The 13190-nt window shown below is 44.5% G+C and overlaps 1 non-coding gene across 1 annotated transcript; it reads left to right on the forward strand.

The window, feature by feature from the left end:
* Positions 1–8522: 8522 nt before the first annotated feature.
* Positions 8523–8624, forward strand: LOC125688505 (U6 spliceosomal RNA). Its single transcript, XR_007374763.1, has one exon. It is a non-coding gene; the product is annotated as a U6 spliceosomal RNA (small nuclear RNA).
* Positions 8625–13190: the final 4566 nt, after the last annotated feature.

Raw genomic sequence — 13190 nt, forward strand, 5'->3', positions numbered from 1 at the left:
AAAGAGTGTAACAAATGAGGTGGGTATTTCCCTATAAAGAAATACGTTTAATTTTAGACAGGAGTGAAAACACCTTGTGAAGATGGTAGTTCTCAAGAGGAAACAATAACTTGTGAATGTAAGCTTAACAGCATCTTGTATTCAGTGGAAGTGTGGGAATTAAAGGGTGTCACCAAGGGAGTTTTGTGTTAGTTGCATTTTTTTTGTACTAAGCAAACAGCCAATAATGTTTATCTGGAGTTGGCATGTGTTAAAAGATTCACTGAGACAAAAAGAACTTAGGAAAAGGAAATCCTAATGCTAACATGAACCTTGGAGCATTACTGTAAAGAAAATAGAACATGACTATTGGTGGAATAAGAGCATTTTAAATTAAGAGATTGCCCGTAGGTTTTAATTTGAAAGAAACTGATGTTGATTGTGGAATTTACATACTTTATCAAAATGTACACAGTAGTCATTGGTTTATGCCTGTGGCCTCTGTTGCTTCCTTAATTTGCTATCTCATGAGATCCTCCTGTAAATAGCAGTCCTTGCAAGCTCTTGTCAGAGTGGCAGCAAACAACATCTTCCTCATACTGGAATCCATGCAGACAAAGAAATGAAGAAAACTTTGTCTTTTTCCAGAGTGAAGTGGACTTTAGCTTGTTGTCACAGCTTCATAGCTGTGGGATTTGGGGACATTTGGCAAAGATGGGAGCTGATAGGAGAAGAAATGTAACTCCAAATGACAGTTTCAGGGTTTTTTGTGAAGAAATGGTGTGGATGCCACTGATTTTTGTTTTACGAAATATCCTCTGAGCATTGAACAGTAGACATCATTAAGCCTCTGGAGAGCCTATTGTATCACCGCTACGATGCTTACTACAGAAAGGGAAATATTATTCTAAATGATTTTTTTTTCTCCTGTTTCGTAGTTTCTGAAAATGCTTCCAGCTATTCAAATGTCTGATGCTTTTTTCTTTCTTTTTTTTTTTCTTATTCTTTTTTTTCTTTGGAGAGACTCTTATTTTTCAGCAAATATGTGTGCCTTCAGTAACGTGAGATCTCTCTTGTGACCGGCAGCGTAGCTCTTCTTAAATGTAAAAACCACTGCAGCCCTTTTCCAGCATTCCTGATGTTCCCAATGGGGCTGCTGAACTGGCTGCCTAAAAGCAGCTTTAGAGCCATTCCGTGTAACTCTGTGTCTTGCTTTTAATCTGAAAGCATACTATTATTTAGATTTCAGCTGCTACAGAAAATAAGTAGCAAACATCTTTAGAGGAAATTATAGCCTTATGCAATTTGGAGATAATAACATGCAATTAAGACGTATCGGAAAAAGCACACATGGATTACATTTGATAGTCCAAGGTGTCAGCTGTGCTTTTTTTCATATTGGATGTGATTGTTTTTCTGATTCACCTACTGTAGACTGAAATAACTCCTAATAATTGCTTTCTGGTGGAGTAAATGCAACTGGTGTGGCAGCTGAGTAAAGAAGGCAGGGAAGGGAATGGAAATAGAGCAAGGAAATGTTGAACATAAGTTAGAAACCAAGCATGAAAAATAGTTGATGCAGAAGCAAAATGACGTCTGGGTTAGAAGCAGGGAGACTCCATTGGGGAGTGTTTCTTCCAAGTGTATTCACAAAGTCTAACATGGAAGTTACAGCACTGTTGCTAACAAAAACGTGTTCAGGAAGATTTCTGCTTTGTATGCAGTGAAAAGCCAGGTGGAAGAACTCAAGCTACATGTTGATAAAATACTGATTCTAAGATGTCGAGTAGCACCTTGTACCGTGGGTCAAGTATAAATCAGCGTGCAAAATTAACAAGGAATGTCATCAAAGTAATGGAGCTTAGTACCATGGATGATAGTGAGGTGTAAGTGAAGAGTGTGAATCACCGTAACAGTAGTGTTGATGGCTCAGCAAGGATGTATTACAGATTACCAGATGATTAAAATACCTAAATCGTGTTACAGAGTTTGAAAGGTTGAACATTGGTTTTGTGAATAAGAGTCTAATGAGCTGATAGGTGAGATTAGACACATTTACTCCCCAGTTTTCTTTCTTGACAGCAGGAACAACTGAGCACTGCAACACATGCAAAGGACTGTGCTGGTTGATCAGCATGAGACATGTCCATCCAAACTGGACAGTTTTCCTCAGAAACATGCCGGAGTTCGGGTTAATTCACAGAAGCCCCAGAGCCTCAGTTCCAAGTGGGCAGTCATCTTTCCTGGTCCTGGGGGCTATAGATGGAGTTTTTGGAAGGACCGCTCGCTGGGTTGCCGTCCTGCTCACAGCTTTGTGGCTATGAAAGGGTTGATGAGAGCTGGAAAAGCAGTGGGAGCCAAAGTGCTTCCTTGCTGCTTGTTAAGTGGGAGGCTCTGCGCATATGGCATTTCAGAGTGCTTCTGGGCAAAGTTGTGGAGATTTTCTTTTCCCAGAGCCAGGGATTTATTTACATGGTGTTGGGAACATGTTCAAGTGAGTGCTTTACCCTGGCATATTCGCTGTACGCCAAAAGAGGAATATTACATTAAAATGAGAAGACAACTTGAGAGCCTAAAATGAACAACTGCAGAAAGTGAACTCACGGGTTTCCCGGTGAGAAGCACCGTGGGAGCACTGCTGGTGTGCTGGGGGCGAGGGGAGGAGATAAAAGATAAGGCTGTATAAATCAGCCCGGCAGGACAACAGCGGCCCTTCTGATCTGCCCCAGCTGAGATTTGTTTGTCTTTCACGTTTCTGTGGCTGCTCTTCCCCACACAGCTCCTGAAGAGCACCTCTGGAGCTGTAGGAAATCATTGCAGCTTGTTATTCACAGGAAGTATCCAAAAAATCTGTTAAAACCAAAATGCTTAAACCAGAAGCAAAGTGCTGATAAAGATCTGTTTGGTGCTTTGCTGGTCTGTAGTTTCAAAGACAGGGGAATGTTAGTGGGGTTTCTGCTGCCATGCAGTTGCCTGTAAGCCTGTAGCCTATGGAGCACCTTGCAGATGGCTGAAGTTCACCATCTGGTGTTCTTTGTGACTGAAAGGATGGACCACCCTGCTCATGGCAGTTCTTGCTCCAGAACATAAACTGACAGAATACAAATTTAAAGGCATCCTTTAAATTCAAAGCACCTGGGAGCACCAAACTTATTTTGAAGGTTCCATTTTTCATTCATTTTTTTCCGGTCTGTCACATGTGACTGAGTTTATACATTAATAAATAGTATCATGTAGCTCTATTAAAATGGTTACAGAAGGTGTTCTTAATTAATCTTCAGGACGTCTTAGGTTTTAGGAAGTGGCTTTTGGCAGCTGTCCCTCTGATTCCTTCCTTTACTCCTCAGCCACCGCTGAATGCCCCACTTCTCCTCTGCTCTTACACCCAACAAGCAGGAAGATGAGCAGGAGAGGAGCTGCTGGGGCCGTGGCCAGGACCTGGAGGTTCTAACAGTGTCAAAGAGAAGGCAAAATGGCAGGTGGAACATTCTTCCCACCCTGCCCATAACTGGCACGTGCCCACACAGCCTGAGGTGAATCTCTTGGTGGGAGGCAAGAGTGGGAGAGTTGGGACTTTGGAGGAACTGTCCCAGAAGTCACCTGCTGAGAAGGCAAGAAAGCACTGCCAAGTTGGTCAGAGCCGCCTGATGTTGCGTGCTGTGGGACAGCGGCTGCCAGTGAGGTGTAGGCAGCTGCGTCTGATAACAGTAGTAGTTTATTGAGTTGGTATTTGTGATTGTTGGCCCGTGTTTGGTGGATGTCTGCAGCAACCCATAACACAGGGTTGTGCAGGCACATTGACAGTACATGCTGCTACGTACCCTAGTATCTACTGAATCACAGAATCATAGAATCATGGAGTGGTTTGAGTTGGAAGGGACTTCAAAGGCCATCCAGTGCCAGGCTGTGCCATGGGCCTTCCTCGCCAGACCATGGTACCCTAACCTGAAGGTGGAATCCAACTAGCTCACCTTGCCCTTCTTATCGTGAAGCCAAGTGTTCATCCACAATACATTTCCACTGTTCCACTGAAGTTAAGGACCTGCACTATTATGGCTGTTGAGCACTCTCTCCTGAGGCTCTTTGAAGGTACCTAGCTCGCAGGAGCTGAGCTGCAGGATGGGCTCAGGACAGCGATTAGACACACAGAGGCATCTCATTGAGCATATGGGAGGAAATGAAAAGTGATCTCATTTCTTCCCATGGGTTTTAGAAATAAGAAAGACAGCAAAATTGACTTGAATGTTAAAATGCCTCTTTTCACATCCAGAAGAATACAGTCATAGCAAAGTCATTTTATAAGAGAGCCCTAGGGGGTACAAGTGATACGGCAAATTTTATAACACTCTAAAACATCTATAAAACTAATTATACATGTTATCAAAATGATTCATACTAGCCGTGGTAAATCCCATTCATTACAAGTGAGAGTTTAAGTCACAGTTTGCTGCCTCTTAACAGCTGCACAAATAGTGCACTGTCGCCATGGGGTTGAAAAAGGGATAGCGTGTCACCTTTCAAATTTCGTAAGAATGTGAGATGTAATTGCATGCTTCGAGACAGAGGCAGTACTTTTGGGATCTGTAACCCAGCTCAGTTGTCAGAGACGGGAAAACAAATAAGCAGAACATAAAAAAGCCTCCTGTGTTAAGAGATGTCTTTAACCGCAGAGGCTTTCTGATCAGACCTGTTTCCTCGCCATCCTTCTTATTTTCCCATAACTTGAAAAATAAATAAGGTTAATTTTTGCCTTTGCCTGGCCTGCTGCCAGCCTGCTGAGCATGTCCCTGGAGCAGAGGGGAACTGCATGTCTGCTGTACGGCTCTGCTGAACCCAGCTAACACTGCGGGTCGCCTGCTCAGCACAGAGCTGGCTTGCTGGCGGTGTTTTTCTTAAATAGGGATTAAGATAACTTGTTCTACTTAATCAAATTAGTTATCTTTGATTCAATCGGGTTTTTAAGCCAAATTCCCAGGACAAGGTGGTTTTAGTAGTTTGTTTGGTTTGTAATCTGTTTTCCAACATAATCTGCTTAATTCTTCTTCTGCATTTGGTTTCTGGCTGACTCAAATGTATGTGTAAAAAGGATATTGGCGGGCTTAATACAGGGAAATAGCTAACTTAGCATCCAATCTCTTGACAGCTCCTCACTCCATCAGTAAGTCATTCCGTCTTCCAAGTCTCTCTCTGGGTCATTCAGGAGTACCAATCTAGCTGCTCTGAGGGCTGTGTTTCATTGGATTTATTCCTGTTCTTTTCTTCTTCTGCTTCACATTTGTTTCTCTCACCTCCAGCTTTATCTGCTTCATCTCCCATGTGAGGAAAGGCTGAGTAACCTGGGTCTGTTCAGCCTGGGGAAAAAAAGACTGGGGAGAGATCTGTTTGGTGTTCATAAATATCTGAAAGGAGGTGGGAAGCAAATAGATGAGGCCAGCTCTTCTCAGTAGTGTGTAGCATGGAACAAGGAGCGATGGCCTAAAACATGAGCATAGAAGTTCCATACTAACATGCAGAACTTATTTACAGTGAAGCTGACAGAGCACTGGAACAGGCTGCCCAGAGAGGTTGTGGAGACTCCTTCTATGGAGACACTGCAGACTCATCTGGACACCTACCTGGGCAACCTGCAGTAAGGAAGCTGGTTTAGCAGGGGGTTGGACTCGATGATCTCTTGAGGTCCCTTCCAACCTCTGCAATTCTGTAATTTTGTAAAATAAAAAAAGAAAAGAAAATACAGTTTTTTTCTGCCTATCACCTACCAATGCAGCTGCCCTTCTGGACACGTTCCTGGGCACCCAGCTCTGGGTGTCCTGCAGGAGGGGGTTGGACCAGGTGACCTCCAGAAGTCCCTTCCAACCCCAACCACCCTGAAAGTCTGTAAAACTCAAGTCTTATCACAGCTCTTTCTCTCTTTATCAGGACCCTTTATGCCAACTGAAAGCATTTCAAATTCCAGCCACCACATCCTAGATAACAGGTTGTTTCTGTGTAACTAGTTCAGAAAGGCAGGCCTTGTTTAAATAAACAGGACCTTTGAGCATTCCTCTTACCTTTTCATTGCTCCCCTAGGTTTTTAGGCTGGTTTGCAGCAAAAATGGGACATGCGGCCATGCTCTACCTCAGTTTCCTCCAATATTTTTTGAATCCGTTCTTTCAAAGAGATAAAAGTCGTAAAGATGCTGATGGATCTTTGGAGAGAGGAGATGGAGGCATTCCCTCATGCTGTGAACTCCTCTCTGCCAGAAGACCTGGGGGGAGTGATGACCTTTTGGTGCTACAGCTCCCCACATAAGGGGCTTCATCCATGCTCTCAGCCAAGCAATAGACCGTACGTTTACATTTCATTAGCCCTGGTGCTCTGATGAAGTTTTCAAGGGCCAACATTAGTAAGGCACTGGCTTTTCCCGGGAGCTGTTAGAGGTGAGATCTACACAAACAGCTGCTTTATTGAGGCCTGAAACGGCGACAGCACTGTGCACATGGAAGTGGGAGACATACATAGGTGGAGCTGGTGGTTTGGCTGCAATCCCAGAATCTTATTTCATCTCTCTCTAAATGCTGGGTAAATGATTGAGTGGGTGAGAAGCTTTGCTTTCCTGCCTGTCTGTCGGAGAAAAGCCCCCCTCGTGCCAAATCCCCCGAGCTGCTGCTTCTAGGGCCCTCCCTTTTAATCTGTTGCTGCCTTCACTTTCACTGACCTGAAATCTGATTTTGTTAATCCTTTAGGTTACCTTCGAATATATTTTCTTTGTTTTCCTTTCAGGATCGAGAAAAGGATTTGAGTCCTCCCTGCCCAGGAATACTCAGCTCAGAAGAAATCCCCAGGATAAGTTCATCATTAGGAAAAACTTCTCCAAAAATGTGGTTGGGCAATGGAACAAACTGCCCAGGGAAGTGGTGGAGTCTCTGCCTCTGGGGATGTGCGAGAAACTTGTAGATGTAATACTTAGGGCCAAAGCTGAGTGGGCAGTAGTGGTGGTAGGTGGACAGTTGGACTAGGTAATTGTAGTGGCCTTTTCCAACCTTAACGATTCTATGCTTATAGGTTCAGATTGACTTATCCTAAAGAGAAATCCCACCTGGAAAGCAACCAGTGCTGTCATTCCCATTGTAAATTGTGTCTGTTTAGCCAGTGTGTTTGTGTCTGCCCTTTTGGTACACTGCTATGGCAAGTACATAGGTCTTGGCAAGCTGGTGACCAATTGGGTGACCTAGATAAGTCTGTCAGGGCTGATGTGCCTCTGTCTGTAGCCTCTTGTTTTGTTAGTACTGTTCTGGTGCTGTTAGCACCATTAAAAATGTTAAACAAGCAATATGCAGAATACTAAAAGAATTTACGCCTGTAATCTGACTTTCAGAAATGCCACAGGTGCTCCAGAGCACAGGAGGTTGGTGTGTTGAGTGTCATTATGAGACTTCAGGGATCCCCAATATCCCATTCTGGGAAATGGTTGGATTTTAATGGCGAGGATCAAGTTTGGATATTTGATTGTGAGGGCACTGCAGATGTTGTTCTCTGACTGCTACTCGATTTGCATTACAGTCTGTGCTTGATGGAGCGAGAAGCAGCTCCATTTTTATGGAAGCACGTGGGATGATACGTGTTGGAATTTCACTTCAGTGGCTGTTATATGGGTGTTCAGAAGTGCGTAGAAGCATTTGCAGCCAAAACCTGTGAGGATGGGTGGGGTTCACAGGAATTATTTCCATCTGGGTAATGCAAAATGTACTGTAATATAAAAAGTCTTTGTGCTTCATTAAAATGAGACTTTCTCACAATTAGACTTGAAGAACTATTTTTCTAAAAATGAGCAATCCTTTTTTCTTTCTTCTTCTTTTTTTTTTTTTCCCCCTGAAAAGAATCCTAAATTCCTTGCTGACATCCGACGTCTGCAGATATCCCGGAGCAGCCAAAGCCCGCCAGCAGCTACACCAGGGGCAGCTCCCTCACCCCCAGCCGCCCTCCCCTGACGCAGCTCCATGCCGTTCCCTGTCGCTGTCACAGAGCAGAGCTCAGCGCTGCCCCTCTGCTCCCTGTGAGGAGCTGCAGTCGCCATCAGGCCTCCCCTCAGCCTGCCCTGCTCTGGGCTCAGCTGCTCTCACATCACTGTAGCCCTCCTTTGGAAGCTCTCTTACATCGTGGCACCCAAACTGCACACAGTGCTGGAGGTGAGGCCACACAGCACAGAGCACAGACCCCTCCCCTCACCCTTTGGGCCCCTGTGCACAGTGCTGGATTGTGTCCAACTTGCTTTTTTGGGGGGTTTTTTTTGGTCCAAAAAAGAAAAACAGAGAGAGCATTGGGGGTGCATTTAAACTGCCTTTAGCTCCTGCAGCATGAGCAGCAAAGCCAGACAGAAGGGTTATGTCTGCTCTGCAGGGCTGGAAAAGAGTTGCAGGAGCATCCTCAGAGCTGCAGACAAAGTTTGCAAGCAAACATCCAAAAGAGCAGAGGCCTAAGTCTTAGGATTATTATTATTATTTTTCTATTAGTGGGAGACATCTCTCTCTTTTGCTTATAGCCTTCAGCTACAACTCTGACACTTCTGCAGAAGATGCAGTATTTCAACTGGAAAGATTCAGAGAAGATTAGCACGACCCCTGTGCAAGGATGAATTTTTTAAACAGAACTTTTAAAAAGCTGAAGGTTTTGAGACAGTGGCACAGCTGCCCAGAGAGCTGTGGGTGCCCCGTTCCTAGAGGTGCTCAAGGCCAGGCTTGATGGAGCCATGGGCAGCCTGTGCTGGTGGATGGCAACCCTGCTCATGGCAGTGGGTTGGAATTAGATGATCTCTAAGGTCCCTTTCAAGCCAAACCATTCTATGATTCTGCATTTAGGCCTCCAAGCATATTTACGGCTGATCTCTGCGCAGCTGGAAGACCTACAGGGTGAATCAGATGTAGCAGGCTGCAACAGAAAGGAAATCACAAGGCTGCTTTTCTAGGACAAGAAATTGTCTGGTTCTAGCTGTGTGAGGAAGCATCATCTGGCAGACAGATACTTTCAGGAATCTCTATCCCAGCACTTTGCCAGCGCCTTGAGTAAACTCAAACACTATTTATTTGTTGATGAAAGCCACAGGATATGTAATTTATGGCATTCCTGAGATCTTCCTTGTGGGTCCCATAGCTTGTTGAAATAGCAAGAGCAGGTTGAACATACAGGCTTTACGCTTTTCAACATGTCAAGAGAAGTGATATTTTTCCATCGGAAGGATGTAATTTCTTCTGTCTGAGTCCATCTGTCCTGTTAGTTAAAAATCAGTGCATGAAAATAACTTTTTCATGGAAGGAGAAGGAATGACTCCTTTTGAAATAACGAAACCTCCAAACGCATAGATAGAGACAGAACTGAAGTTGATACTGAGTTCAACATGGAGGATAGCTGTACAAACATGGAGAATGTACTCTGATGGGGGACTCCAAAGCATTTTTTCATCATGCAAATATTTTTTCAAGTATGTTTTTTTTTTTAATTCACATTCTCAAAATTTCAAAAATGGGGATCAATTCTGACAAACTGTTTGCACTGCAAGTGGTATTTGGTATTCGGTGGAATGTTATGGGCCTATTTTAGTAGCCCAGTCAGAAAACTGGTCTCCCCTTGCACAGATGTGGTGTACCCTTGACTTTTGCTGTTGAACAGCCTTAATAGATGTAAGTGTAATGAAGCTGAAGCTGTGATTTACCCGTGACAAAGGTGCACCACTGCTGTTGTCTGTATCGATGTGAAGTGGCATCAGGTTGGGCAACAACTTCCTTCCTCTCCTAAAACAAAGTGAACCAAATTGCTCAAATGATGCTTGAATTTCCTCGGGTTAAACTCTGCTGTCATATGTACTAAGAGTCAACAGAAGTGTACAAGAAAGCAGATTTGCAATGTATGAACTAAGATGGTTCAGTATATGCTACGATTCTAAATATTTAGTATCTTCCTCAGTTTGCCGGGTGCAGAGCTTAAGTGCATAAAGTTAGAGGAAAAGTGGTTGTGGAATCAGTCTATACTTTGGCCTCTCAAATATGATTGTGAGCAGAAGTGTAGTGAAAATGACAAAATGACAACTAGGGTCCTTAACGTGTGTGCAGGCATGGCTGTTGGTCTGCTTGGTCAGTGCAGCTGTACCATGTTCCTGCATTTACCACCCATGGTGGGGAGGTGGACTGGTGTTCATCAGCCCTTCTTTGTCACAGCAGGTCTGGCTGAGGTCTTCAGCTGCCTCCAACCCTGGTGGAGAAATTGCATTCGCTTGGTGAATGTTCCAGTCTGTTCCTACTAAAGAGTGAGAAATTGCAGCTCTAGAAATTCTGGGAGGGATCCACAGAGTCCTGGCTGTACATCCTAGAAACTCTATGTTGTTGTTTATAGCTATTTCTTTTTTTCTAAGTCTCTTATGTTTACCTTCAGGCTGTCTGGGACATTTGGATTTGTGCACTGAAGCACATTTTAAGAACTGAAATAAAGGATTTACTATTTTTTTGTTAGTTCTCACTTCGTTCTGTAAACTCTGCTGTATGCAGAATAAACACTTGTGTAATACAGAAGTCTCACCTGAATTGTAACTTTTTGTGTTTGAGTTGAAAGGGACCATTAAAGGCCATCTGGTCCAACTCCCTGCACTGAACAGGGACACCTGCAGCTCCATTAGGTGCTCAGAGCCCCATCCAGCCTGACCTTGAATGTCTCCAAATCTTTCTTTCCTGATGCTGCCACTGAGGCTGCGCCACCTGCCAGGACCACGGCCCTCCATTAGCCCCCCCATGGCCACGTGCTCTTACAAAACATGGCCACTAATCCCTCATTCACCGCCCTGTGCAGAGCAGTGGGCTCCCTCCCCAACCCACCCATGCTTATTTCATCCTATTGAGAGTGCTGCCTCATCGGGCGGAATCAAAACAGCTCACGTGCAATATGAAGAGCAAGTGGGTTTGACCAGTGCTCACACCAAAACTGAATATGGATTAAAGCGCGCCCTGCCTGCACAAAGTGTGCGTTGTGTGGCTTTGCTGCGCGATCCCCAGCCTCAGCTCCGTGGCTGTAAGAAGCTGCACCCTCGCTTTGAGGATAAAACAAAGCAGCAGTGTCTGAAATGGAATGTGCTGCAGGTAGCGAGCTAAGCCTCCATCACCAAAGGCAGCGGGAGGATTAATTAAGCGCAAGAAGGCTGTTGCTTGGAGGGACTTCAGAGGAATGCAAACCGAAGGCCCTCAAAGAGCCCACAACAAAGGGCAAAGCCATGCGCGCTGCAGCTCTGCCAGGATGAGCTCTGTGGGATTAAGGGCTTGGTCTGCCTTGCAGAAAGGGAGGAACATCGCTGCCCTAGAGAGCAATGTGAGCAGGAAGCAGATTTTCGGGTGGTTTTTCCTTGGTAGGGTGGATTAAAAAATTGCAGCCTCGCTAATGACATAAATGCTGTATCTGATACAATCAAACGTGTTTGAAAGTCTTAAGATCACATGTAATTTGTTTTGAATTGTGGTTTGCTTCCAAATAGAAGACCATAAGCACCTGTTTCAATCCTTGCTACTTTCTTGTTTTTAATTCTGATTTTTTGTGTTTGCCAGGGCCAAACCACTGTGACCCTGGTAGCACTGGCACTCCTGGAGCTGCCTTTAGTGGTACAAAGGGGCAGAGGGGAGACAAAAACTTCTGTTTTTCAGGTATTACAGTCAACATTTGCATGGGATCTACATGCCTGTGTGTAGCTGAAGCACCTGTACTGCTCGGCTTAGCTGTGGCTCTCAGCACAGCTCCGTGTTGTATGCATTCACACTCAGCTTTCCACATCAAAACCCTAACTTTTCTGGAGCAAATATGAATCTTCACATGTGGCATGAATCACGGTACAGAGCTCCCCACGCCCTTCACTAACTGTTCAGTATTGAATTACTCTGCTTCAGGTACGTGCCTTATGTCCAGTTTGGAAACATTCAGTTTCTCCTCCCAGGGATCTGGAGATCTCCAGTATTCTTTCCACAAAGACAGCTGTAAGTGAGTAAGACATAAACAGACTCATTTGAGAAGCTAAGTTAGGCTGTAAGGAGCTGGGAGTGAAGGAGGCTTTCTAACAGCATCCTGGAAGGACATTCATTCATGGCATTCCCCAACAGCCACAGCAGAAGATGAGCAGGAGACCACTCAGGAATGCAGCACATGGGTACAGTCACATAAGAAAACCTCATTGTTCTGGGGAGCTGTTTGCTGGGTAAGCTCTGAATTAAGGATGTAGAAGACTAGGAAATGTGATAGAAATGTACAGAAAAGAACTAGTTTTAAGTTTGCTGGAAAAAAATGAGGCCCTTCTGAGGATAGAGGGAAATAGCCTTATTGTTTTCTCTCAGTCATTTCCATAAAAACCAATAGTGCTAGAAATTGTCTCACACAACAACCTGGCTTTTTATTACCTACCATTGTCTGGATTCAGCCACAGCTTCTTCTGTCTTCACTATAAGAAGTCAGGCACCTTTCCTTTCTATCAAGTAGCAAATTACATGCATGGTACTTTCTTTTCACACAGAGGGTGGTGATGCAGTGGAACAGGTTGCCCAAGGAGGTTGTGGATGCCCCATCCCTGGAGGCATTCAAGGCTGCATGTGGTTCTGGGCAGCCTGGTCTGGTGATCAGCAGCCCTGCACACAGCAGGGGGGTTTTCAACCCAGGCCACTCCACGATTCTACGACTCAGTGACTCTTCTGAGCCCACTGCTCAGCAGCCAAACTACGGCACCCTTCGCTTGTTTGAATTTGTGTAGACTTCCCCTTCATGGCATCCCATTTCTGTAGCATTTTCCTGAATCTCCTCAAAATATAAACCTCCTGGAAAGTTCTCTAAAACGGCCGAAACAAGCCCAGGTAATTTGTCTTGGCTATCAATAATCCCTCTTCCTCCAACCAAGGTTTGAAGCTTTTTCTGCTGCGAGGCAACCCTGTCTGATTGCACTGTCTGCAGCACGCTGATTGTGTCCTTTGCGTTTCAGAATCACAGCTACTCAGTGTTTAAGTACAGCTACTCACTTCATTATCTAACTTGTCTAGCACTCTACTGCAAGAATACTTGGTTTTCTTCTCAGTACTGGTTTCATTTCAAAGTCATAGGAGGCAGTCTGTGGTGCCCACCAGCTTTCTTTTTTACATTTCTTTCTCAATAGGTAAATTTTTGAGCTGACCTGGAAGTACTGCGTCTTAAACTATTGATGTTAATTTACTGCTTCTGC

Source organism: Lagopus muta, chromosome 1 (assembly GCF_023343835.1).
Source record: "Lagopus muta isolate bLagMut1 chromosome 1, bLagMut1 primary, whole genome shotgun sequence".
NCBI classification, from domain to species: Eukaryota; Metazoa; Chordata; class Aves; order Galliformes; family Phasianidae; genus Lagopus; species Lagopus muta.